The following is a 27,500-nucleotide window of genomic DNA, read 5'->3' as shown; positions in this document are numbered from 1 at the left end:
AGGAGGAAAAAAACAACAAGACGCCATTTTTAACCTTTTGAAAAGAGCTGAGGTCTGAAAAGCGACTCACATTGGCACCAGGAATAATAAACACATGCAGGTTTGGAGAGAGAGAGAGAGAGACAGAGACAGAGATAGAGAGAGAGAAAGACAGAGAGAGAGAGAGGGGGGGGGTGATGATGTCATGTATAATCACATTGTGCAGGAATAAATGATATTTATGTTTGTTTGGAGTGAAAGTGTTGTAAATGATCTGCGTGATGAAACAGAGAAATGTTTGAAATAAAGTGGGTATATTTTCTCCTCCAGAAGTATTGGGACACCCTGGCCAGTTCTTTGTGTTTCATGCTGAAGACAGAATCTGCGTTTGAGATGAAAAAGATGAATATAAGACGATGCTTTTTTATTTGCTGATATTTACATGACACGGAATGTTCTATGTGTTCAACTGCACTACAACTGCACACTAACAACAGTCACTGACCTCATCAAGCTCCACAGGGCAGGAGCGAGAGCCTCACACTTTGAGGACTTTAAGTGCTGAAATATGGAAGATTTCCACAAATATTTCATCAGCTGTAAGTGTCAGAAGATCTGCCTGGACCTAATGAATAAAAAACCAGAGATAATCTGCAAAAATTCTTAACCCAAGATAAACCTATACCAAAGTAATGGAACCACCAAAGTGTAGAGGAAGTAAAGATCTGCTCTAGTTTTCTTACTTTATTTATTACAAAATGATTAATTATTAATTATTAAAATTTATTATTGTCCTCAATATTCTACAATCAAAACCCCATAATGATAATAAAAAATAAATAATCAAAGCCTTCACCATTACACTCAAAATGAGCCCAGGTGCCTCCTGTTTTCACTGATCCTCCTTCAGATGCTTCTACAACTTGATTGGAGTCCACCTGTGGTAAATTCAGCTGATTGGACATGATGTGGAGATGCACACACCTGTCTATAGAAGATCCCACAGTTACAGTGCAGGTCGGAGCACAAACGGATTCAGTTTCCTGATGTTTGACTTTATGTTGAGTGTGAATTTTAAAGACAAGTGGAGAAAAAACAGAGAGAAAAAGAGAAATGAGCTTGCTAGTGTTTGAGTGCGGAACACCCCAGTCTCCTCTCAAATATCAAATATCCTAAACATGATGTAATGCAGCTGAGCTTCTGCCCTGTACTGTGACTTATCACTGTCCAGAAACCCTGTGTGTGTGTGTGTGTGTGTGTGTGTGTGTGATATATATATATATATATATATATATATATATATATATATATATATATATATATATAATGATGTTTCCACCCCCATGCTTCACAGTAGGTATGGTGTTCTTTGGATGTAACTCAGCATTCTTCGTTGTGTGTTACTGATTGTAGCCTTTGTTACTTTGGTTCCAGCTCTTAAGGGCGTCTGCTAAATGCTGTAAATGTAAATGTATGTGCGTGTGTGTGCGTGTGTGTGTGTGTGTGTGTGTGTGTGTGTGTGTGTGTGTGTATGTGTAAGCAGGTGTAAGGAAGAGGAAAACGTACAGCTCTGTTGAAACCTGTTTCCCTGAAGACATGATATTAAATATTAGAGCCACCTGGACTACATAAATGGGAATTATACAAAGATGCTGTGGACTACAGTTCAGCATTTAACACCATAATTCCCTCCACACTGAGGTCCAACTTAGAGGTGTGCTGTGCGAGTCCAGAGCTAAAGTGACAGTCCAGAGATTAAAGTGTCGTAGTGCAAAAAGAAAAGAATTTGCAGAAAAGTGTGATGATGGAGAGAGTGGGCCAGTTTTTAGATCCTGGGTGTTTCCTGGTTTAAACTCCAAATGGCCTGTGGGAAGAAGCTCCTCCTCATTCTCTCTGTGCTTTCAGGGAGCAGAAGCGTTTCCCTGAACACAACAAAGAAAAGAGTCCATTGTTGGGATGGCTGATGACTTTCATAATCTTTCTGGCTCTGGTCCTACACCGCATGCTGTAGATGTCCTGCAGGTCAAGGAGCTCAGTGTGGATGGTAAGTTCAGCCTAAAGCACCACCCTCTGGAGGGCTCGCCTGTCCTGCATGTTGCTGTTCCCAAACCAGGAAGTGATGCTACCCGTCAGAACGCTCTCAATGGTACAAAGTGTAAAAAGAGGGAGGTTTTAAAGTCCCTTTAGCATCTCAGATATTACAGATGCTGCTGGGCTTCTTCACCAGGGTGTGGGTGTGACAGGACCAAGACAGGTCCTGTGTGATGTGAACACCAAGGTACCGGAAACTGTCCACTCTCTCCACTGGGGTCCCGTTGATGTTTAGCGGTTGGTATGACCGCTCCTGCTTCATGCTGAAGTCCACGATCAACTCCTTAGTCTTGCTGACGTTCAGGAGAAGGTCGTTCTCCTGGCACCATCTCTCCAGGTTTTTAACCTCCTGTAGGTAGGCCGTCTTATTGTTCTTGGAGATCAGGCCCACCTCAACAGTGTCGTCAGCAAACTTGGTGATAGTGGTGGAGTTGGAAGTGACCACACAGTTATATGTGTACAGTGAGTACAGCAGGGGGCTCAGAAAACTATCCGAAATGCTGAAACTCCTCTTTTTTTCTTCTCATATAGATTGGAGAAAAAACTCAACATAAAGCTGTGTTTAGACTCGGATCAGATCTCTGTGGGATTTACTTTTGAATAAGATTTTAAGATATTATAATTGGATATAATATAATATTATAATATAATTATAAAAGATATTTCTAAATGGACTTTGTGTTATTAGACCCTCATGTGGAGGAAACAATGTGACTGAGGTCCCACAGATCCTGGTGCAGAACCTCCCACAAAGATTACAAGTTTAAACTGTATAACATGTACTGGAGATGATGAAAAATCATGAACAGGTTTTGAGTGAGGAACAGGTCAAAGTTCCATATTCCAGAAATGAGATGTCATTAGAACCTCAGACCTGATCTGTGTGACGCAAACGCGGCCTTTAACACAAGTATGTGAGGCAGATTCAAGAACAGGTTCAAGTGATTTACACACAGGAAGCAGTGACCTTAAAACAAATCAGTTTCATATCAAAAATAAGGATCTCCAAATGATCGGCCCTGCATTGTGAGGAGCACAAAACATGAACTGAGCGTATACTTCATGAGCTTATGACTAAACTAGAATCTCTTTCACAGTGTGTGTGTGTGTGTGTGTGTGTGTGAGAGAGAGAGAGTCGGATTAGGCACAGGTGTGTTGAGTCAGTACCTGGGTGAAGTTGAGTCTGTATGTCTGCAGCATTTTGTTTCAAACATGGGGAGAAATGATGCAGTACAGACGAAGTCGTATAAACGTGTGTATTTACTGCAAATGGTTTAAACAGTGACTTGAAGGAGAATCGTAGCTTTAATAAAAATCAGACTGTAAAATTTAGAAAATAAAACAGCGGAGGTTTGTGTTGTGATGTTTTTTCATCTCTGCTGTAGATGTTTAAGAAAAACGATCTGTGTTTTGTCTACTCAGGTCTTGTTTTGTGCTTTTTTTGTGTTTGCAAAGCCATAAATTGGAGTTCAGAGAAGAGCAGTGAGGCAGTGTGTATTAATGCAGTAGAGACAGGACAGGCATGTAGTGCACACTCATTCTTCTCTTCTTTTTCACTTCTCTTCTCTGCTTCTAAAACACAGCTGGAAAAGAGAAGATGAGGGTAGAGTCTCCTCAGGAGGTCTAACACACACATACACACACACACACACACACACACACACACACACACACACACTACCCGTCATATTGTATGTGGTGTGAATAGAGCAGAGAGAGACGGGGATTTCATTCTATCTTCCATTCGTTCCTTCTTTTTTTCATTTTGTGCCTCTTGGACGTTTGAAATATGTTCTCCAGCTGCAGAGACACACACACACACACACACAGACACAGACACATACACACACACACACACACACACACACACACACACACACACACACACACACACACACACACTAAATAAAGCACAGGCTATTCAGAACTCCAGTGTGAGGCCTGAAAGCTCAGGTTGGAGTTACACAGGGGAAAAATCTCCCTCTGCAGGGTAAAGAAACCCGGCATGGGGTGAAATATTCCCCAAACAGTATAAAAAGTCCTGCATAAAGCATGAAGAATTCCTCCAGGGGGTAAAAAAATCTCCCAGTGGGGTAAAGAAAATCCCTCCACAGTGTGGAACATGTTTGTACAATGTAAAAAAAAAACTCTATGGGGTGGAAAATCTCTTAAATGGAAACAAAATCCACATCAAGTAAAAAAAAACAAATGGAGATGCTGATTTAAATTGGTGGATAATGTGCATGTGTGTGTGTGTGTGTGTGTGTGTGTGTGTGTGTGTGTGTGTGTGTGTGTGCCTATATTGTTCAAACTGCCAGTTATTTACATTTACAGCATTTGGCAGACGCCATTATTCAAAGCGACTTACAATGATCTCATCCATACAAATGCACAGTTGAGAGTTTGGAGCTTGGGATTTGAACTCATTACCTTCCAATCACAAGTCCAAAATGTTAACCACTGAGATACCCCTTCCCCCAGTTATATTATAAATATTTTTTAGGGGGTTGATAACTACTCCCAGTTATCAACCCCCTAAAAAATATAAAAACCTTGAAAAAGGTTAAGCACACTTGCCGGTTGTGTGTTCCTCCCTGTCCCCACTATATCAGGGGGGGATACACAGCCTTTGTGTGGCTTGCCTGGGAGCAGAGCCCGCTAAGACGGTTCTCGATGGAGCCAAATGCAAGCACTGAACTCGCTTGTCGTGTCCTCACTTCTCCCGGTTCTGGTGAGACGGGCTTGTCCCTTTCTTAAACCTCTCCTGCCCGGTCCAGCTTCCGAGTGGAAAGCCCCTCCGTCCAGTAAGCTCAACGAGCGCTTTCTGCTCCCGGCATCACAACTTCCGTGTCAGGGTCTGCCATTTTTCACCGAGGTGTCCAGGTTTTTTGGCCCGCCCCTTTAGCCCCAAGACACCATTCTACTTGAATGTCATGGGGCTTAGGGAATATAGTAACGGAGCTATGCCTCGGGTTGAAGAGATGCTAGCGAGCTATCTCTTCCTGGGCATTGCCTCCTCCCTTAAGGCCCTGACACTACCCACCAAGCCCCTGCGTACTGTGTCAGCGCTGGTGGGTAAGGCATATGCCTTAGCAGGTCAGGCAGCTGGATGCCTGCACACCATGGCAGTGTTGCAGGCGTACCAATTCGACCTGCTGTGAGAGCTGGATGTGGGAGACATCATGAGTGGCCAGGTGCTCTTTGAGCCACTAAAGAGAACATTAAGGCCGGTCCATGCCCTAACCTCCACCGAGAGGCATTTTTTGGCTCACCCAGTCAGGAATCTCTTATCATTATCAGGGTCTTCCATTTGGCCTTGCCCTATAACCCTGCACCTTCATGAAGTGTTAATTTTATCGATGATTGGTTGATATTAGCTCAATCAGAGCAGTTAGCGGTCGGGCATTAAAATTTTGTTTTTGCTCACATGAAAGAGCTGCGGTTTCGGCTGAACACCAAGAACCACATCTAGGTGTCCTCATGTGGTGAAGCAAATCTGTGAAAAATTCAGCAAAGCGCAAGACCTCGAGAGACGTCGCACTGTCCCCTATGGTACTCCCTGACCCCCCAGCCCCTCTAGGGCTGAAAGCCATGGCAGAGAAGACTGAAAACTCGTTTAAAATCCTTTACACATACCTTAAGTGCAGGTTGAATGGAGAGGGAGGCAGGAAGGGGTGTTCCAAGTGCCTCTAGGCTTGGTCCTCTGGAGTGTCCCTCCAAGACCTTTGCAATTTCTCTTTGCCACTCTGGCTCCTCTGTCCTTCAACATACCTGTGCTCATTCACAATAGTCAGGGACTGGTCAGTCTGGTGGTATTGCACTCTCGTTCCCAAAGCATTGCGATGCAGCTAAAGTTCCTGAAAGGGAACGTCTTTAGGTTACGTATGTAACCCTAGTTTTCTGAGGGAATGAAACACTGAGTCCCCTTGTCACACTGCCGGCGTCCCTGCAAGCGCTTCCTTCTCTATTTCAGAAGCTGTTGCTGGCTTCACCCCATGTGCTTTTTATAGCTTCCTGGTTGTGATGTCACCCTGCCAGTGATGCCGCGCCTTTTATTGGACAGATTACACACGTGATTCAGATCATGGACGGAAGCATTCCCAAAGCGATGCGACACAGCATCTTGTTCCCTCTGGGAACTAGGGTTACATACGTAATCTAAAGATGTTAATGTTGTATCTGGCAGCAGAACTAAAAGGGAGAACCAGAAGGCAACACACACTGATCATTCTGAAGTGGAAATAAATAAAAATTCACTTGCTTAAATAGGAGTAAAACTTTGTAATTGATTGTTATAATTACAGTGTGTCACAGTACGGACCACGAGTCGGAAGCGGAAGTAGCTCTATCATGTTTATTCCAATCATACAGCACACAAACACCAGTCAGAGAGCATACGAACCATAATGCGCGTTTAGTCTGTAAAGCTGGTATAATCCGATAGGGAAGTGCAATCAACGGGACAGGTACAATCCACGGAACGGGTATGCTCCACGGGCAGGTACGATCCACGGAACAGGTACAATCCACGGAACAGGTACGATCCACGGAACAGGTTTGATCCAGGGAACAGTTTTAATCCAGTAAGTGAGTGTAACCCATAGGACAGTAAGTAGGAGTGGAAACCAGCGGGAAATGCTGGCATTCGGGAACCAGGTTGCTCACTGTAGTCATCAAGTAGGTCTGACAGCCAGTGAGGTTAACACGTGAGTTTATATAGGCAAACCGGCAACGACTGACAGGTGTCAGCATTTAGCCCTGAGCGGGGCAGAGAGAGGCAGCGTGAGTACCTCAGTGTGGGCCGTGGCAGGGGGATCCCTGACATTACCCCCATCCAGAGGCGGCACCTGACGCCCCAAACCCACCTACACCAGGTGGGCCAGAGCACTCCGAGGAAGGCCTCGCCATCTATTCAGGGTCGAAGGATGATCAGAGCGGAAAGACGTCCTCGGCGAAGACCAGAGGCTGATCAACACCATCAGCGGAGATCAGAGGCGGAGCGACATCCTCTGTGGAGATCAGAGGCTGAGCGATGTCTTTGGCAGAGATCAGTGGCCAAGCGAGGCCCTCTGCGGAGGACAGGAGTGAAGAGACGCCCTCTGCGGAGATCAGGAGCAGAATGACCCCTTTAGAGGGACTCAGAGGCAAGAAGTTGCTTTCAGAGGGACTGTGACCCATGACGTCGCCTTCGAAGGGGTCATGAAGCATGACGGCACCCTGGGAGAAATCGTGGGCCGTGACATTGCCCTCAGAGGAGCTTGGGACCGCCACGTCGCCTTTAAAGGGGTCCTTAAGCGTGATTGCGGAAGATTGGAGCGGAGCAACGTCCCCAGCAAAGACCAGAGGCTGAGCGACACCATCGGCGGAGAAATCAAAGGCCATGTCGTCACTCTTGGAGGGACCTAGGTCCGCAACGTCGGCTTCTAAGAGATCCTGGAGTGTGCCGGCGCCTTTGGAGGGGACTTGAAGCACGATGGAGCTTTCAGAGAGACTTGGAAGCGCTATGTCGCCGTGGTAGGAGCTGTGAAGCGTGCTTCACCTTCGTAGAGACTGTAAAGTGAGATGACACCTTTAGGGGCGTGACGTTGCCTTCGGACGAACTTGGAGGCGTGACGTGGCCTTAAGAGGAACTTGGATCCATGACGGCACATCCGGAGGGGTTTGGTGACGATGTTCTCTTTGTGTCGCGGTCCGGCGGCGGTATGACCTCCTTTTTGCGGCCTGGTGGTGGTAAGGTGGTCCTTTAGCAGCCAGGCGGCGATACAATGTCCCTTTCGTGGCTAGGCGGCGGTACAACGTCCGTTTTGTGGCCAGGTGACGGTAAGGCGATCCTTTAGCAGGCCGGCGGCGGTACAACGTCCCTTTCGTGGCCGGGCGGCAGTACAACGTCATTTTCGCGGCTGGGCGGCGGTACAACGTCATTTTTGCAGCCGGGCGGCCGTACAATGTCATTTCCGCGGCCGAGTGTGCCTTCAGTTACGTCACGCTTGACGCTCAGTGCTCGGAAGAACATTGAAGCGGAGAGATGCGCTCGGAGGAACACTGGAGCGGAGCGGTGCGCTTGGAGGAACACTGGAGCAGAGAGACGTGCTCGGGGGAAAACTGGAGTGAAGGGACACGCCAGAGGAACACTGGAGCGGAGCAACGCGCTCAGGGGAACACTGGAGCGAAGAGACGCGCTCGGAGGAACACCGGAGCGGAGCGGCACCCTTGGCGGAACACTGGAGCGCAGCGGCACACTTGGCGGAGCACTGGAGCGGAGCGTCACGCTTGACGGAACTGGAGGTCATCCTGAACATCTCCATGAATCACACGATGAAATCGCTGTATAAGCCAAAATCGCCTCGATTAAGCGCCCGGCCCGAAAGAGAGCGTGTCCCCCAGAATAAAAAATGCGATCTTGGCTGGCTAGGTGGGGAATTCGGATGACTGTGCTTCGAGGAATGTGCAGGTGCTCGACAGGAAGCCGATCTATTCGGCTGCGATTCCTCCTTTTGTTTGGGTTGGACCTTCTGTCATGGTACGGACCACGAGTCGGAAGCATAATGCGAGTTTAGTCTGTAAAGCCGGTATAATCCGATAGGGAAGTACAATCCACGGGACAGGTACAATCCACGGAACAGGGATAATCCACAGAACAGGTATGATCCACGGAACAGGTATGATCCAGGAAGTGAGTGTAATCCATAGGACAATAAGTAGGAGTGTAAACCAGCGGGGAATGCTGCCAGTGAGGTTAGCACATGAGTTTATATAGGTGAACCGGCAATGCCCTGAGCGCGGCAGAGAGAGGCAGCTTGAGTACCTCTGAGGGGGCGTGGCAGGTGAATCCCTGACACAGTGCTTTCTGCAGGGTTATTTATAAAAAACTTTGTATTTGAATTAATAGTCTAGATTTTTTTGGCTGATATTTTCATATATTGTATTATATGATATTTTATCAATTATTATCAAAATTATTTATGCCTACCAGAGGAGAGAAGTAACGAAGTACAAATACTTCGTTACTGTACTTAAGTAGATTTTATACGTATCAGTACTTCACTTCACCATTTATTTTTCAGACAACTTTTTACTTTTACTTATTAAATTTTAACACAAATATCTGTACTTTTTACTTCTTACATTTTCAAAACAGGCTCGTTACTTTAGTTTTAATCCATTAATTTGATGAAATATAAAATCCTGTCATTGTGCGTCTTTTTCAATCCACTGGTGTATAAAGTCCTGACTCTCACTCAACACAGATGTAGACTAGTTTACGAAGCTGAGAATCAGCAGGCAGAAAGCAACAAGAAGTAAAACTAACGTGGATGAGACAGAGGGAGTCAGTGATGTAAACATGACTGAGAACAGAGACATTCCTGATCATCATCATCATCATCATCATCATCATCATCTTTTCTCTGCTTGTGTTCTATATGTGGATCTTCAGCCTGGACACATTCATCAGGTAACATTTTTAATTAGTTTTGTATTTATATATCTATCTATATATATAAAGCTCAAATACCACTGACTGACTCACTCACTCACTCATCACGAAATCTCAAAAACCACTGAACGGATTGCAATGAAATTTGGAACATACCTTCCTCTTGGGTCTTAAGTGCTCACTAAGAAAGGGTTTTGAAAAATTCGCCCTGGATCGCAGCTAACTCGCGAAAAACGCGATTTCTCACGCATTGCAAATTCTTAGAAATAACGTACTTATGTACTAATGAAACTTACTACATTGTTTCTTATTAGATGTTAGATGCACGATAAACGTTATTTTCAAAGTAGTTTGCCCTGTATCGGTACTACAAAGGGGGAGTACGTTATTTGTTGACGTTACGTTCTGATCTCTGATCATCCAGTCCTGCTCAGTGCTTACTGCTTATTGCCATATTGCTTAGCGTTCTGCCTTCCGTAGCGAAGCACGGGCACTTTCAGCTAGTTATATATATATATATGTATGTATATTTGGCTGTCAAAATTTAAATTCTTTTAAACGGCACTAAATTTTATTAATGCGCTATTAATTCAGCGCACATTTCTGTTTTACTATTTTTATTAAAAAAAGAATACATAAATGCATAACTAAATATAAAAGAGGCGAAATAAAAAGCTTCAGCACAACAAACATTTATTCACTATGTCTCTTCTTTACTTAGATATAAAAGAAATAAATAAACTACACCAGAAAAATATTTGTAATCAGTAAACTTTTGTTTTATTTCTGCACCAAGTCTCAAATCAAACACCAAATCCGCCATGTTTAACACAATTTACCCTCTGGGTGGCGTTTTGTGGGTTTTTCCCTCATAATGAAGAAACAAACTTAAATTACTGTCTTTATTGATCGTACAGATAAAAACAATTCATCATTCAAATCTGTAAAATGTCTATGATTATATATATATAGTAAGTTTCTTTCGGCTTCTCCCGTTAGGGGTCGCCACAGCGGATCCTCCGCACGTTTGATTTGGCATATGTTTTACGCTGGATGCCCTTCCTAACGCAACCCTCCCCAATTTATCCGGGCTTGGGACCGGCACTGAGAGTGGCTGGGGATGGTTCCCTGACCGGGAATCGAACCCGGGTCGCAGCGGTGAGAGCGCTGCATCTTAACCACTAGACCACCAGGGGACCTATACCTATGATTATATATATACAGTGGGTACGGAAAGTATTCAGACCCCGTTAAATTTTTCACTCTTTGTTATATTGCAGCCATTTGCTAAAATCATTTAAGTTCATTTCTTTTCCTCATGAATGTACACACAGCACCCTATACTGACAGAAAAACACAGAATTGTTGACCTTTTTGCAGATTTATTAAAAAAGAAAAACTGAAATATCACATGGTCCTAAGTATTCAGACCCTTTGCTGTGACACTCATATATTTAACTCAGGTGCTCTCCATTTCTTCTGATCATCCTTGAGATGGTTCTACACCTTCATTTGAGTCCAGAAATTTTTGATTATACTGATTGGACTTGATTAGGAAAGCCACACACCTGTTTATATAAGACCTTACAAATCACAATGCATGTCAGAGCAAATGAGAATCATTAAGGTCAAAGGAACTGCCTGAAGAGCTCAGAGACAGAATTGTGGCAAGGCACAGATCTGGCCAAGGTTCCAAAAATTTTTTTGCTGCACTTAAGGTTCCTAAGAGCACAGTGGCCTCCATAATCCTCAAATGGAAGACGTTTGGGACGACCAGAACCATTCCTAGAGCTGGCCGACCGGCCAAACTGAGCTATCGGGGGAGAAGAGCCTTGGTGAGAGAGGTAAAGAAGAACCCAAAGATCACTGTGGCTGAGCTCCAGAGATGCAGTCGGGAGATGGGAGAAAGTTGTAGAAAGTCAACCATCACTGCAGCCCTTCACCAGTGGGGCTTTATAGCAGAGTGGCCCGACGGAAGCCTCTCCTCAGTGCAGGACACATGGAAAACCCGCATGGAGTTCTCCAAGATGGTGAGAAATAAGATTCTCTGGTCTGATGAGACCAAGATAGAACTTTTTGGCCTTAATTCTAAGCGGTATGTGTGGAGAAAACCAGGCACTCCTCATCACCTGTCCAGTACAGTCTCAACAATGAAGCATGGTGGTGGCAGCATCATGCTGTGGGGGTGTTTTTCAGCTGCAGGGACAGGACGACTGGTTGCAATCAAGGGAAAGATAAATGCGGCCAAGCACAGGGATATCCTGGACGAAAACCTTCTCCAGAGTGCTTTGGACCTCAGACTGGGCTGAAGGTTTACCTTCCAACAAGACAATGACCCTAAGCACACAGCTAAAATAACGATGGAGTGGCTTCACAACAACTCCGTGACTGTTCTTGAATGGCCCAGCCAGAGCCCTGACTTAAACCCAATTGAGCATCTCTGGAGAGACCTAAAAATAGCTGTCCACCAACGTTTACCGTCCAATTTGACAGAACTGGAAAGGATCTGCAAGGAGGAATGGCAGAGGATCCCTGAATCCAGGTGTGAAAAACTTGTGGCAGCCTTCCCAAAAAGACTCATGGCTATATTAGATCAAAAGCGGGCTTCTACTAAATACTGAGCAAAGGGTCTGAATACTTAGGACCATGTGATATTTTAGTTTTTCTTTTTTAATAAATCTGCAACAGTGTCAACAATTCTGTGTTTTTCTGTCAATATAGGGTGCTGTGTGTACATTAATGAGGAAAAGAAATGAACTTAAATGATTTTAGCAAATGGCTGCAAAATAAAAAAGAGTGAAAAATTTAAGGGGGTCTGAATACTTTCCGTACCCACTGTATATAAAAGCTTTTTGATTTGAATTGAAGTGGTGCAGTTTCTCTGGTTTCACCTCATTAACTGTCCGTGTGGAAACATAGCAAAGGTTCCGTTTAGTGCCCTAATGATTTACGTCATTTAAGAATTTTTTTGTCTTCATGCTCTATGTTGCATCCATAATTCTCCATGTCCATGTTGCTTAAAGTATTAAAAACAGGAAGTATTCATATATGGTACATTTAGAACAGAGAGAAATGTGCAATTAAGTTGCGATTTAATATTTAATTTGATTGACAGCCTTTGTACAATTATACATACAATGTATACATTACAGTATATTTTTTTTTTTTTACTCCTCATTACATCTGCACTATTTTTATCTATATGTATCTTTATATCTTTATATCCTTACTGTACATTCTGCTTAACATCTCACATTCATGTATATGTGTGTATATAATGTGTGTGTGTGTGTGTGTGTGTGTGTGTGTGTGTGTGTGTGTGTGTGTGTGTGTGTGTGTGTGTGTATATATATAGTGGACTTGTTTATTCAGCTTGCACATTTCTTAAATGCCATAATATTATAACCTTCTACTTCTGCACATTTCCTCTTCAATGCATTCGCCTTAGTACATCTATCTGTACTTCTTAATGATGTCCACACGTCTCTGCACTGCTACAGCCTTTATATTTAATCACTGCACATATGCTTACATATAAATCACTTGCTGTAAATATGCTACTTATTTATCTGCACTATTTGCACAATTTCTACTTTTTGTACTTCTGGTAAATGCCAAACTGCATTTTGTTGCTGTGTACCTGTACAATGCAATGACAATAAAGATCGATCAATCGATCGATCGATCGATCGATCTATCTATCTATCTATCTATCTATCTATCTATCTATCTATCTATCTATCTATCTATCTATCTATCTATCTATCTATCTATCTATCTATCATGATGTGAGGTTCAGTTAACAGCTAAAACAGGTAGAAGTAATAACTACTTTTTACTTAAGTACATGTCAAAGCCAAGACTTCTTTACTTTCACTTAAGTAAAAAGGTATAATCAGTACTTCAACTTTTACACGAGTATTTTAAAACATGAGAATCTGTACTTCTACTTAAGTAAAGGATGTGTGTACTTTTGCCACCTCTGGTGCCTGTTGATGGTGTGCATGTTCATGCAGTGCTTTTATTTATGGTTAATTTTACTACCAAACTGAATAAAATTTTTCTTTGAGAATAAAAACATGCTGTTTAGCAGCACAAAAAGCTTATCTGTAACCCCATTTACGTTCTAAATTCCATATGGTCTGGTTTAAAGAGTTGAAGTGAATATGCTGAACACAGTAACGTGGCGAAGTGCTAATACTATGATTCATTAAAAATGTTATTAAAAATGAACATTGTCTCAGAGCAGATTTACACTGATAGTGTGGTAATTAAAATGAAGATGTTCTTTATAAGTGTAAGTTTGTCCCTGATGAACAAGTCGGTAGCGACTGTAATGAAGGAAAATCTCCCTGAGATGCAGAAGGAAGAAACCTTGAGAGGAACCAGACTAAAGAGGGAACCTCATCCTCATCTAGGGTTCCTCCAGATCTGCTCCTTTACCTCACAAACACCTACTGACTAAAGACTCTATTTCTACTAGTTTTTTGCATCCTGTAACGACATCATATTTCTAATTTTAGCAATATTTCTAAGGTGAAAGAAGGAGATCCTGGTGATATTATTCACGTGAGACTCAAAGGACCGACTCGGGTCAATAATCACACCAAGGTCTTTGACACACTGAAACAAAAACACCATCCAGAGATGCTACGGAATCAGAAAGTTTACTTCTAGCTGCATGTGGTCCTAGTAAAAGTACTTCCATCTTATCTGAGTTGAGCAGAAGAAAGTTATCAAGCATCCACTGTCTAATGTCCTTTACACACTCCTCAACATTGTTAAGCTGATCTCTCTCATCTGGCTTTGCTAAAATATACAGCTGTGGATCATCAGCATAGCAATGGAAGTGAATACCATATTTATGTATTATTTCACCCAGAGGCAGCAGATATAAAGAGAAAAGCAGAGGGCCTAAGAGAGATGCTTGAGGAACACCAAACTTTACCTCAGAGAGTGTGGAGAACTCAACATTTACATCAACAAACTGCTAGCAATCAGTCAAATAAGACCTGAGCCAAGAGAGAGCTGTTCCCTTTATTCCAACAACGTTCTCCAGTCCAGCAAGCAGGAGATGATGATCAGTGGTGTGAAAAGCTGCACTGAGGTCGAGCAAAACAAGTAAAGAGATAAAACCCTGATCAGAGGCCAATAACAGTCATTTACCACCTTAACTAGCGCCGTCGCTGTGCTATGATGAGGCCGAAATCCTGACTGATACATTTCATAAATGTTGTTCATAAGTAGATGTGAGCAGAACTGCTGTGCTACAACCTTTCCTAGAATCTTGGAGATAAAGGGGAGGTTTGATATTGGACTGTAGTTGGACAGCTGACAGGGTGAAGGTCAGGTTTCCTAATAAGGGGGTTGATAACTGCAGTTTGAAGGATTTAGGTACAAAACCAGTGCTAATGGAAGAGTTTATTATTTTAAAACAGGTTTAATTCCCTCTGGAATGATCTGTTTGAGGAAACTTGTAGGCGAGGGATCGAGAATGCAGGCTGATGATTTTGATGAGGAAATAAATGAAATGAAGTCGTTCTCTTAAATAGGAGTAAAGCTTTGAATTTGATGGTCTGTTATAATGACACTGCTGTCTACAGGGTTACTTATAAAATAGTCTGGATTTATTTGAATCATCTATATTTTTTGTCTGATGTTTTCAACTTTATTATTAAAAAGTTCATGAAATCATTACTTCCTATTGATGGTGTGCATGTGAGTGCAGTGCTTTTATTTCCCGTTCATTTTGCTGCAGTGCAGAATAAAAATCTAGGATTCTGCTTGTCATATGAAGGAGGAGAAATATGCTGATCAGCAGCACTAAGAGATTTTCTAGAACTCTTTCAACTTTGTTTGACGCCATTTATGTTCAAATTTTTAAATGGTCTGTTTTAAGGTGAGCGTATGATCATTATACCACTGTGCTGATTTTTTCTCCCTGATGTTTTTTCTCCACAGAACTCTGTGCTTGTCTCACGTTACTGTTGATCGCTAGTGGAGTTTGTGACTGTAAGATGCAGGCCATTTTATTTACCACAGGAACTCACCACTGTTTTCATTGTCGGAGTGTACATTCCCCCAGCGCTAAAGCTAAGGAGGCACTGTGTGAACTCTATTGCGCTATTAGCGACCTGCAGAATGTTCATCCTGACGGATTGTTTATAATCGCCAGAGATTTCAACCGTGCTAATCTCAGGACTGTGCTCCCTAAACTCCATCAGCATGTGGACGAGAGGAGCGAACACGCTGGATCTACACAAACAACTCTGGTGTTTATCGTTCGGAGCCCCGCCCCCACCTCTGCTATTTAAACCACATCTCTGTTATGGTAATTCCAGCATACAGAACACTCGTCAGACGCTCTAAACCAGTTCTGAAACAGGGGAAAACCTGGCCAGCAGGAGCCTCTGCTCTTCAGGACTGTTTTAAGTGCACTGACTTGGACAAGTTTAGGGAGGCTGCAACCAACGGCGATTCCATCAACTTGGAGGAGTACACATCATCAGTGTCCGGCTACATCAGCAAGTGCGCTGATGATGTGACCATCTCCAAGACCATTACTACACGCTCAAACCAGAAGGTGTGGATGACCGCAAAAGTGCATGCACTGCTAAAATCTAGAGACTCTGCCTTCAGAGCAGGGGACAAGATGGCCTTAAGAACAGCAAGGGCCAAACTTTCCAATGCCATCAGAGAGGCGAAGCGCACAAACGATAAGAGAATCTACAGTCACTTCCAGGACAGCGGAGACACCTGTCGCATGTGGCATTCAGGCGATCAGGAACTACAAGACAACTTCACCTGCTTGTGACCGAGACGCCTCCCTCCCAGATGAGCTGAACGACTTCTACACCTGGTTTGAGGTGCAGAACAACGTGGAGGCGAGGAAGACCATCCCTCCTCCCAAGGACCAGGTGCTCTTTCTGACCACTGCTGAAGTGAGGAAAATGAGCACCAAATGTCTTGTTGTACATCTGGTAGAGAACTTCACCCGGTCACTCAACACCAGCTCCATCACCATGAAAGCCAAGCAGTGTCCCAACTTTCTGAGAAGGCTGAGGAAAGCTTATTTCCCTCCACCCATCCTAACCATGTTCTACAGAGGGACTATTAAGAGCATCCTGAGCAACTGCATCAGTGCCTGGTTTGGGAACTGCACCGTCGCAAGTCCCTACAATGGATCGTGAGGACAGCTGAGATTATTGGAGTCTCTCTCCCCTCTATAACAGATATTTACACCACACACTGCATCCGCAAAGCCAACAGCATACATACCCCTCACACACACCCCTCACACAAACCCCTCATACACAACCCATCACACACACACCCCTCCTACACACCCCTGGCACATACCCCTCACACACCACTCATACACACCGCTCACACACCCCCTTCATGCACACCCCTCACACACACCCCTCACACACACTCTTTACACACACCCCTCACACACACCCCTCATACACACCCCTCACACACTCTTTATTAATTCTTATTTCTCTAATTCTTATGCCTCGGCAGGTTAAGCCACTGCGTCCTGGCACAGTATGGTGGTCCTGTAAGGAATATCAGGCTGAAGTGCTGCATTAGCTGAATGTGCGAGGTGCCCTGGGCGGCAGTTCACGGCCCTCAGAGCCACTAAAGAGACTGCTAGGGCCATTGGCCGGTCCATGGCCGCCCTCATCTCGACAAAGAGGCACCTCTGGTTCAATCTCTTGGGGACCTCCTCTCAGTGAAAGCTGCTCACATCCTGGGTCAGTTGAACGAAGCAGCAGACAGCCTGTTGAGGCAGGGGATGAGAATGGCGGCTCCACCCTCTCGTGGCGAAGCAAATTTGGGAGAGATTCGGAAAAGGCCAGGGGAATCTGTTTGCATCTCAAGAGATGTTCTTTGGTTCTCCCAACTCCTCCCACTGGGGCTGGATGCCATGGCCTAGGCATGGCAGAGGATCCAGTTGCCCCAACCCCCCAGAGGATGAGACCCCCGGTGCGACCTAGAGTGTCTGGATTGTTTTGGGGGCTTCCTCTGAGCTCTCCTTCGAGCCTCTCGCCGAGGCATCTTGGAGGCATCTTTCCGTCAATACTGTGTTCTTGTTGGCCATTTGCTCTCTTTAGAGAGTAGGAGATCTACAAGCTTTTTCTGTGGCCCCCTCCTTCCTAGAGTTTACTCCAGGTTAGGCCTGTGACATTTTTGAACCCCAAAGTGCCCTCGGTTGTCCTATTACCTGTAAGGTTACTGGCATTCTATCCTTCTCATGCCCCAGACCAGGAGAAATTGAACCGGCTGTGCCCCGGTATGCACTGGACACCTAGGTCCATAAGACTGGTCCCTGGAGAAAGTCCGACTAACTGCTCGTCGGCTACGGCCCTCCGAGGAGAGGCCTCCCTGCCAATAAGCAGACCCTTAGCAGTAGAATCATCAATGCCATCGCATCATTATATGAGTTCTCTCGAGTTCCTGAAAGGGAAAACGTCCCTGCAGCGCTTTCTTCTCCCTTACAGAAGCTGGCGCTTGCTTCACTCCATGTGCATTTTATACTTCCTGGCCGTGACGGCGCCTCGCCGGTGATGGCCAGGGTCCAATTATTAACTGTTTACACACATTATTTCAGAGCGTGAACACTCAGGCATGTTCCCAAAGCGTTTCAACACAGCGTCTCTTTCCCTCAGGGAACTAGAGTCAAGAGTCAAGTCAAGAAGCTTTTATTGTCATTTCAACCATATATAGCTGATGCAGTACACAGTGAAATGAAACAACGTTCCTCCTGAACCCAGGTGCTACATAGAACAACATAAAACAAACAGTACAGAACAGAAGAACACAGGGCCGAGAACTAAGATCCTCGCCACATAAAGTGCATGTGTGCAGCTGGTGCAAACAGTGCAAAAGACAACACAAGACAGTGCAAGACAACACAGGACAGTGCAGGACAATACACAATACACAAAATATAAAATTAAAAATAGAAATAGCTCCGCCAGTAAAACCTGTCGTAACAGAATAAGGTGCAGTGTAAACAGAATAATGTAAACAGAATTTGTGCAATTCAGCAGTATCAGCAATCAAAAATAGAGTTAACAGTAACCAAAGGATTTGGACAGAATATTGTGCAAAATAACAAGTCCCGGAATCAGCAACAGACGGCATGTAAACATTTTGCGATCGTGAAAAATGTGATTGGTATTGAAACCTGGGTGAACGAAGTGTATGATGGGTGTTGAGTCCAGTTTGTGCGGATCAGTCACACAGTTGTGTGTAAGTGTGTGTGTGTGTGTGTGTGTGTGTGTGTGAGAGAGAGTTCAGTTCAGTTCTTTGTTGAGGAGCCTGATGGCTTGCGGGAAAAAACTGTTGCACAGTCTGGATGTGGCGGCCCGAATGCTTCGGAACCGTTTCCCTGATGGTAGGAGTGTGAAAAGTGTGTGTGACGGGTGTATTTGGTCATCCACAATGCTGTGTGCTTTGCGGATGCAGCGTGTAGTGTAGATGTCCATGATAGAGGGAAGAGAGATTCCGATGATCTTCTCAGCTGTCCTCACTATCCTCTGTAGGGTCTTGCGTTCCGAGACGGTGCAGTTCCCAAACCAGGCAGTGATGCAGCTGCTCAGGATGCTCTCAATGGTCCCTCTGTAGAACATGGACAGGATGGGGGGAGGGAGATGAGCTTTCCTCAGCCTTCTCAGGAAGTAGAGACGCTGCTGGGCTTTCTTGGTGATGGAGCTGGTGTTAAGTGACCAGGTGAGCTTGTCCGCCAGATGAACACCAAGGAATTTGGTGCTCTTGACGATCTCCACTGAGGATCCAGCGATGATCAGTGGAGAATGGTCACTCTGTGTTCTCCTGAAGTCAACAACCATCTCTTTAGTTTTGTCGACGTTTAGAGACAGGTTGTTGGCTCCACACCAGGCTGTTAACCGTTGCACCTCCTCTCTGTATGCTGACTCGTCGTTCTTGCTGATTAGACCCACCACGGTCGTGTCATCGGCAAACTTGATGATGTGATTCGAGCTGTGCATTGGTGCACAGTCGTGAGTCAGCAGAGTGAACAGCAGTGGACTGAGCACACAGCCCTGGGGGGCCCCAGTGCTCAGTGTGGTGGTGCTGGAGATGTTGTTTCCGATCCGGACTGACTGAGGTCTTCCAGTCAGGAAGTCCAGGATCCAGTTGCAGAGGGAGGTGTTCAGGCCCAGTAGGCTCAGCTTCTCGATCAGGTGCTGAGGAATGATTGTGTTGAATGCTGAACTGAAGTCTATGAACAGCATCCTTACATAGGAGTCCTTGTTATCCAGATGGGTGAGGGCCAGATGAAGGGTTGTGGAAATAGCATCGTCCGTGGAGCGGTTTGGACGATATGCGAACTGCATGGGGTCCAGTGCGGGTGGAAGCTGGGTCTTTATGTGCCTCATGACGAGCCTCTCGAAGCACTTCATCATGATGGGTGTGAGTGCAACGGGACGATAGTCATTGAGGCAGGAGACAGAAGACTTTTTCGGCACAGGAATGATGGGCGTCGTCTTGAGGCACATAGGAACAGTGGCGCTGCTCAGGGAGATGTTGAAGATGTCAGTGAGGACATCTGCTCGCTGTTGTGCACATTTCCTGAGCACTCTGCCAGGAATGTTGTCTGGTCCAGCAGACTTCAGTGGGTTAACTCTGCATAGAGTTTTCCTCACTTCAGCTGTGGTTAGACAGAGCACCTGGTCACTGGGAGGAGGGATGGTCTTCCTCGCCACCATGTTGTTCTGCACCTCGAACCGGGCGTAGAAGTCGTTCAGCGCATCTGGGAGGGAGGCGTCACGGTCACAAGCAGGTGATGTGGTCTTGTAATTCGTGATCGCTTGGATGCCCTGCCACATGCGCCGGGTGTCTCCACTGTCCTGGAAGTGGCCGTGAATTCTCTTGGCGTGTGCGTGCTTCGCCTCTCTGATGGCACGGGACAGTTTGGCCCTTGCTGTTTTCAAGGCCGCCCTGTCCCCTGCTCTGAAGGCAGAGTCTCTTGTTTTTAGCAGCGCACGCACCTTGGCGGTCATCCACGGCTTCTGGTTGGAGCGTGTAGTGACGGTCTTGGAGATAGTCACGTAATCAATGCACTTGCCGATGTAGCTGGTCACTGTTGACGTGTATTCCTCCAAGTTGATAAAATTGCCGTTGGTTGCAGCTTCTCTAAACATGTCCCAGTCAGTGCATTCAAAACAGTCCTGGAGGGCAGACATGGATCCTGCTGGCCAGGTTCTCACTTGCTTTCGAACTGGTCTTGAATGCCTGTTGAGTGGTCTGTATGCTGGGTTCAACATAACAGAGATGTGGTCTGAGTACCCGAGGTGGGGGCGGGGCTTTGCCCGGTATGCGCCCCGGATGTTTGTGTAAACATACATAGAGTTACATACGTAACCTAGAGACATTCTCATAATCTCATAAACCATAATGGACTCTTTCACATTTTGCACAGGTTCTGTACATGTATTGATTACCCAACGCTTAAGCAATAACAAGAACAACAACAACAACAACAACAACAAAATAATAATAATGGTCAAGTCATTTCAAAATGGCGGCGCCCTGTGAAAATGCAGTATCTCTACTCGACAAAAAAATAACTTTACTTGCATAACGCATACATAAGAAAACTGAAACAGTACGGGAAAACATGGCTATGCCACCGAAGAAAACAACCAGTAAAGAAGAGATGGAGAACGAGATGCCGGAAATTCGTAAGTCGCTCAATCATTTGACTGAGGAGTTGTCCAAAGTGACTCACCAGCTGATAAAGCTGATGGGACTTTTCGACGAGGTGAAACAATTGAGAGACTTGATAAAAGAAAAAGACCAAACTATCAATGAGCTTGAAATGAGTATTGATCAGTTTGAACAATACACGCGGATGGAAGACATTATCATCACAGGTTTGAGCGTCAAACCCCGCTCATATGCCAAAGCGGCAGCAGTGGGAGAAATGTAAGTGCGGATGCTGACACCGAGGATGTGCAATCATTGGAGAGACAAGTTGTAACATTTCTGAGGGGAAAAGATATACATCTAGACGCAAATAACATCGCTGCTTGTCACACTCTGCCAAGAAAAGACACAAAACAGCCAGCAATTATTCCGCGTTTTGCAAATCGGAAATACAAAATTGATTTACTGCGACAAGGAAGGAAGTTAAAAGGAACTAATGTTTATTTAAACGAGCATATTACAAAAAGAAATGCTGAGATCGCCCGAGAAGCCTGTATGCTGAGAAGAAATGATAAGATAAATGCGACATGGACGAGGAACTGTAAGATCTTCATTCAGCTAAAGGGATCTACTCAGGAACAAGCCAGGGTAATACTGGTAAGACAACTTAAAGACCTTGATCAGTTTAGATAATGTTGATTGAACAAAACAAACAAACAAAAAAAAAAAAAAAAGAAAAAAAAGAGAGACATTCTTGGCGCATGTTGAGGACTATCACTTTCTGCTATGGGTGAGAATAGTACGTTCGTTTCATTTAGACTGGGTTTAAATGGATCTCTATGCATTCTGCTGGAGCTATGCGGACTATGAAAAAGTGTGGACAAATCCTTAGCGAGTTGGAGAATGGATTATTATAGGCCTACTTTACGTTGATTACTGTTGGATAAACTTTTCATGTACTGGACTGTGGATAACAGGTACATGTTTACGTGCGGACAAACTGGAAGATGGGCCTACTTTACGTTGGACGGAGGAAAATTGCTTTAAAATTATCGTCACGATGGATGGAAATCCGCCTTATGTTGGACACGGGGATCATTTATAATTTGACAATTGGGAAAAGACTAAATAATAGGCTAAAAAAGTGGTGGATTAGGGACATAGGAGTATTTTGTGATTAACCTTAAAACAATATGACTGAGTGTGATTATGATTTATCAGTAGTCAATAGAGATAAAGATGAAATAAATTAGAAAATATTGGTAGTCCATATAGAAGTGAACTGATTGAACATAGTTTAGAAAATCATGCATCTCTATAAAACAAATGAGTTTGGGAAAGATATAGATCCAGATAATCATTTTTATAATAATATAATAAATTAATGTAAATACTATACTGAAGAGCAAAGTAACAGTATTGATATAGAAGGAGCTTTTAACTTAATTCATTTCAATAGTAGAAGCCTGTATAAAAATGTTGAAGATATTAAAGAATGCCTTAGTAAAATTAACAAATTCAGTGTTATTGCAGTTTCGGAGACTTGGTTGGATGGGGATAAGGCTTGTGAGGTGGAATTGGAGGGATATGAGCTTTTTACTAAGAACAGGATTAATAAAAAAGGTGGGGGAGTAGCATTATATGTGGAAAATGACCTAAATTGTAAAATTGTCGATAGTCTGACAACCACCATTGAGGGAGTTCTAGAGTGTATATCTGTTGAAATTGCAGTTCTTAAATCTAAAAATATTATTGTTAGTTGTCTCTATAGAAACCCAGCCATTAGGGGGGCACAAGCCTGTGCACTCTTAGTGCCGGTCCCAAGCCCGGGTAAATGGGGAGGGTTGCGTTAGGAAGGGCATCCAGCATAAAACATGTGCCAAATCAAATATGCGGATCACAAATGAGAATTTCATACCGGATCGGTCGAGGCCCGGGTTAACAACGACCGCCACAGGTATCGTTAGCCGACAGGGTACCGGTGGAAATTGGGCTACTGTTGGCCGAAGGAGGAGAAGGAGAGGAGGAAGACGTCTACAGAGACGGCAGGAAAAGGAGCAGTGTAGGAGAGTAGAGGTTCGGGTTGGTACTTTAAATGTTGGTACTATGACTGGTAAAGGGAGAGAGGTAGCTGATATGATGGAGAGGAGAAAGGTAGATGTGTTGTGTGTTCAGGAGACCAAGTGGAAAGGGAGTAAGGCCAGGAACATTGGAGGTGGGTTTAAACTGTTTTATCATGGTGTGGATGGAAAGAGAAATGGTGTAGGGGTGATTCTGAAGGAAGAGTACAGTAAGAGTGTAGTGGAGGTGAAGAGAGTTTCTGATAGGGTGATGATCGTGAAGGTGGAGGTTGAAGGGATGATGATAAATGTCATCAGTGCCTATGCTCCACAAGTTGGCTGTGAGATGGAGGAGAAAGAAAGATTCTGGAGTGAATTAGATGAAGTGGTAGATGGTGTACCTAGGAAAGAACGATTGGTGATTGGGGCAGACTTTAATGGGCATGTAGGTGAAGGGAACAGAGGTGATGAGGAGGTGATGGGTAGGTATGGTTTTAAGGAGAGGAATGTGGAAGGGCAGATGGTGGTAGATTTTGCTAAAAGGATGGAAATGGCAGTGGTGAACACGTATTTTAAGAAGAAGGAGGATCATAGGGTGACGTATAAGAGTGGAGGAAGGTGCACACAGGTGGATTATGTTCTGTGTAGGAGATGCAACCTGAAGGAGATTGGAGACTGTAAGGTGTTGGCGGGGGACAGTGTAGCTAGACAGCATCGGATGGTGGTCTGTAGGATGGTTTTGGAGGCGAAGAAGAAGAGGAGGAAAGTAAGGATTGAAAGAAGAATAAGATGGTGGAAACTGAAGGAGGAAGAGTGTAGTGTGAGGTTCAGGGAAGAGGTCAGACAGGGGCTTGGTGGTGGTGAAGAGGTGCCGGATGATTGGGCAACTACTGCAGGAGTGATGAGGGAGGCAGCTAGAAAAGTACTTGGTGTGACATCTGGAAATAGAAAGCAAGACAAGGAGACGTGGTGGTGGAATGAGGAAGTGCAGGAGAGCATTAGGGGAAAGAGGTTGGCAAAACAGAAGTGGGATCGACAGAGTGATGAGAAAAGTAGGCAGGAGTACAAGGAGATGCGGCAGCAGGTAAAAAGGGATGTGGCGAAAGCCAAGGAAAAGGCACATGAGGAGCTGTATAAGAGGTTGGACACTAAGGAAGGAGAAAAGGATTTATACCGATTGGCCAGGCAGAGGGACCGAGCTGGGAAGGATGTACTGCAAGTTAGAGCAATAAAGGATGGAGAGGGAAATGTGTTGACTAATGAGGAGAGTGTGTTGAGAAGATGGAGGGAGTATTTTGAGCAGCTGATGAATGAGGAAAATCAGAGAGAGAGAAGGTTGGAGGATGTGGAGTTGGTGAAGCAGGATGTAGATAGGATTAGTAAGGTGGAAGTGAGAGCAGCGATTAAGAGGATGAAGAATGGAAAGTCGGTTGGACCAGATGACATACCGGTAGAAGCGTGGAGATGTTTAGGAGAGATGGCAGTGGAGTTTTTAACCAGATTGTTTAACAGGATTCTGGAAGGGGAGAGGATGCCTGAGGAATGGAGAAGGAGTGTGCTGGTACCGATCTTTAAGCATAAGGGAGATGTGCAGACCTGCAGTAACTACAGGGGAATTAAGTTGATCAGTCACACCATGAAGTTATGGGAAAGAGTAGTGGAAGCCAGGCTGAGAGAAGAGGTGACCATCTGTGAGCAACAGTATGGTTTCATACCGAGGAAGAGCACAACAGATGCCTTATTTGCTTTGAGGATGTTGATGGAGAAGTATAGAGAAGGACAGAAGGAGCTGCATTGTGTATTTGTGGATTTAGAGAAAGCGTATGACAGGGTGCCGAGAGAGGAGTTGTGGTATTGTATGAGGAAGTCAGGTGTGTCAGAGAAGTATGTGAGGGTGGTGCAGGACATGTATGAGGACAGTGTGACGGCAGTGAAGTGTGCAGTAAGTACGACAGACTGGTTCAGGGTGAAGGTTGGACTGCATCAAGGATCGGCCCTGAGCCCTTTCCTGTTTGCAGTGGTGATGGACAGGTTGACGGACGAGGTCAGACAGGAGTCTCCCTGGACTATGATGTTTGCAGATGATATTGTGATTTGTGGTGAGAGTAGAGAGCAGGTTGAGAAGAGCCTGGAGAGGTGGAGATATGCGCTGGAGAGAAGGGGAATGAAAGTCAGTAGGAGTAAGACAGAGTACATGTGTGTGAATGAGAGGGAGGGCAGTGGAGTGATGCGGTTGCAGGGAGAAGAGGTGGAGAAGGTGGAGGAGTTCAGGTACCTGGGGTCAACAGTGCAAAGTAATGGAGAGTGTGTTAGAGAAGTAAAGAAAAGAGTGCAGGCAGGGTGGAGTGGGTGGAGAAGAGTGACAGGAGTGATTTGTGATAGAAGAGTATCTGCAAGAATAAAAGGGAAAGTTTATAGGACTGTGGTGAGACCTGCGATGTTGTATGGTTTAGAGACAGTGGCATTGAGTAAAAGACAGGAGGTGGAGCTGGAGGTAGCAGAGCTGAAGATGTTGAGGTTTTCGTTGGGAGTGACGAGGATGGACAAGATTAGAAATGAGTTTATTAGAGGGACAGCACATGTAGGATGTTTTGGTGACAAGGTGAGGGAGGCGAGATTGAGATGGTTTGGACATGTGCAGAGAAGGGACATGAATTATATTGGTAGAAAAATGCTGAAGATGGAGCCACCAGGTAGGAGGAAAAGAGGAAGGCCAAGGAGGAGGTTCATGGATGTGGTGAGGGAAGACATGCAGGTAGTTGGTGTGAAAGAGGCAGATGTAGAGGACAGGGTGGTATGGAGACGGATGATCCGCTGTGGCGACCCCTAATGGGAGCAGCCGAAAGAAGAAGAAGAAGAGTTGTCTCTATAGAACACCAGGATCATGTTTAGATGTATTTAATAAAAATGTTGATATCTTGTTTGGTAACGTTAGTAAGATGTATATTGTGTGTGGCGATTTTAATATAAATCTTTTAAATCCCCAAAATAATATGAAAACAAGTGATTCATCACAATTATTTATAGTAATAATTTATTTCCACTTATCACTAAACCCACAAGAATCACAGCCGATACAGCTACTTTAATAGATAATATATTTACGAATAGACTTGAAACACAAATAACTGCTGGATTGCTCATAAATGATATTACTGATCATCATCCTGTTTTTAGTATTTTTCACAAACTTCTATATAAGGCTACTGTGTTCAAAGTAGATCAGATTAAAATTATACGTTTGCCTTAAAAACTGATTTGTGTAACCAGACATGGGACAAGGTCTATGCCATCTCTGATCCTGACAAGGCCTATGACTTTTTTTTGTCTACACTAGCAAGTCTTTATGATAAACATTGCCCACTAAAGTAATACTTTATTAAAGACAAAACCAACCTGGAGAAACCATGGATAACAAAGGGCATAGCCAACGCTTGCAAAAAGAAAAAATACCTCCACAAATTATTTATAAAACATAGAACTAAAGAAGCAGAGAACAAATTTAAAGTGTACAAAAATAAGTTAATTAACATAATAAGATCTAATAGAAAAGTTTATTATCATAATATTTTGGAACAGCACAAAAACAACATCCACAGTACTTGGAAATTATTAAATAGTATTATTAAGAAGCGAACTAATAAAAATGATTTTCCAAATTATTTTGTGAAAGACGGCCAAATCTTAAACGGTAATAAGGAAATATCAATGGCGTTCAACAATTTTTTTGTAAATGTTGGACCCACTCTAGCTAATGAAATCCCTCAACCATCAGAGGTAAAGGAAATAGAGTAAAATATTATTAAAGGAAATGTGAGCTCTTTGTTTTTGAGGAGTGTGGATGAAAATTAAATTATTCAAATTGTGACTAAATTTAAGAATAAGAGGTCAACAGACTGTTTTGATTTTGATATGATTGTAGTAAAAGAAATTATACATAGTATTGTTGCTCCACTTACATACATTTGTAATCAATCTTTTTTTACGGGCATCTTTCCGTCTAAAATGAAAACGGCCAAGGTAGTACCCATTTTTAAAATTAAGAGATAAACATCAATTTACAAACTACAGGCCAATCTCACTACTTTCACAATTTTCTAAAATTTTTGAAAAGTTATATGTTATAAGACTTGATGATTATCTCAATAAATTCAACCTTATTTCAGATTATCAATTTGGTTTCAGGGCAAATAGAGCAACCTCAATGGCAGTCATTGAACTGGTTGAGGAGATATCTACAGCGTTTGACAATGGAG

The 27,500-nt window shown here is 44.0% G+C and overlaps 1 long non-coding RNA gene across 1 annotated transcript in view; it reads left to right on the top strand.

Annotated features, from left to right (window-relative positions):
• The window catches only part of LOC310733520, a 37,510-nt gene extending 10,792 nt beyond the window's left edge, over positions 1–26,718 (top strand). Inside the window, exons 2-3 of the long non-coding RNA XR_014535807.1 lie at positions 21,047–22,942; positions 26,103–26,718. This is a non-coding gene — a long non-coding RNA (uncharacterized lncRNA). The remainder of the gene's footprint in view (positions 1–21,046; positions 22,943–26,102) is intronic.
• Positions 26,719–27,500: the final 782 nt, after the last annotated feature.

This window comes from Silurus aristotelis, assembly GCF_946808225.1.
Source record: "Silurus aristotelis genome assembly, chromosome: 11".
Lineage (NCBI taxonomy): Eukaryota > Metazoa > Chordata > Actinopteri > Siluriformes > Siluridae > Silurus > Silurus aristotelis.
The sequence above is the reverse complement of the archived record's forward strand: the minus strand, read 5'-3'. Positions and strand labels throughout refer to the sequence as shown.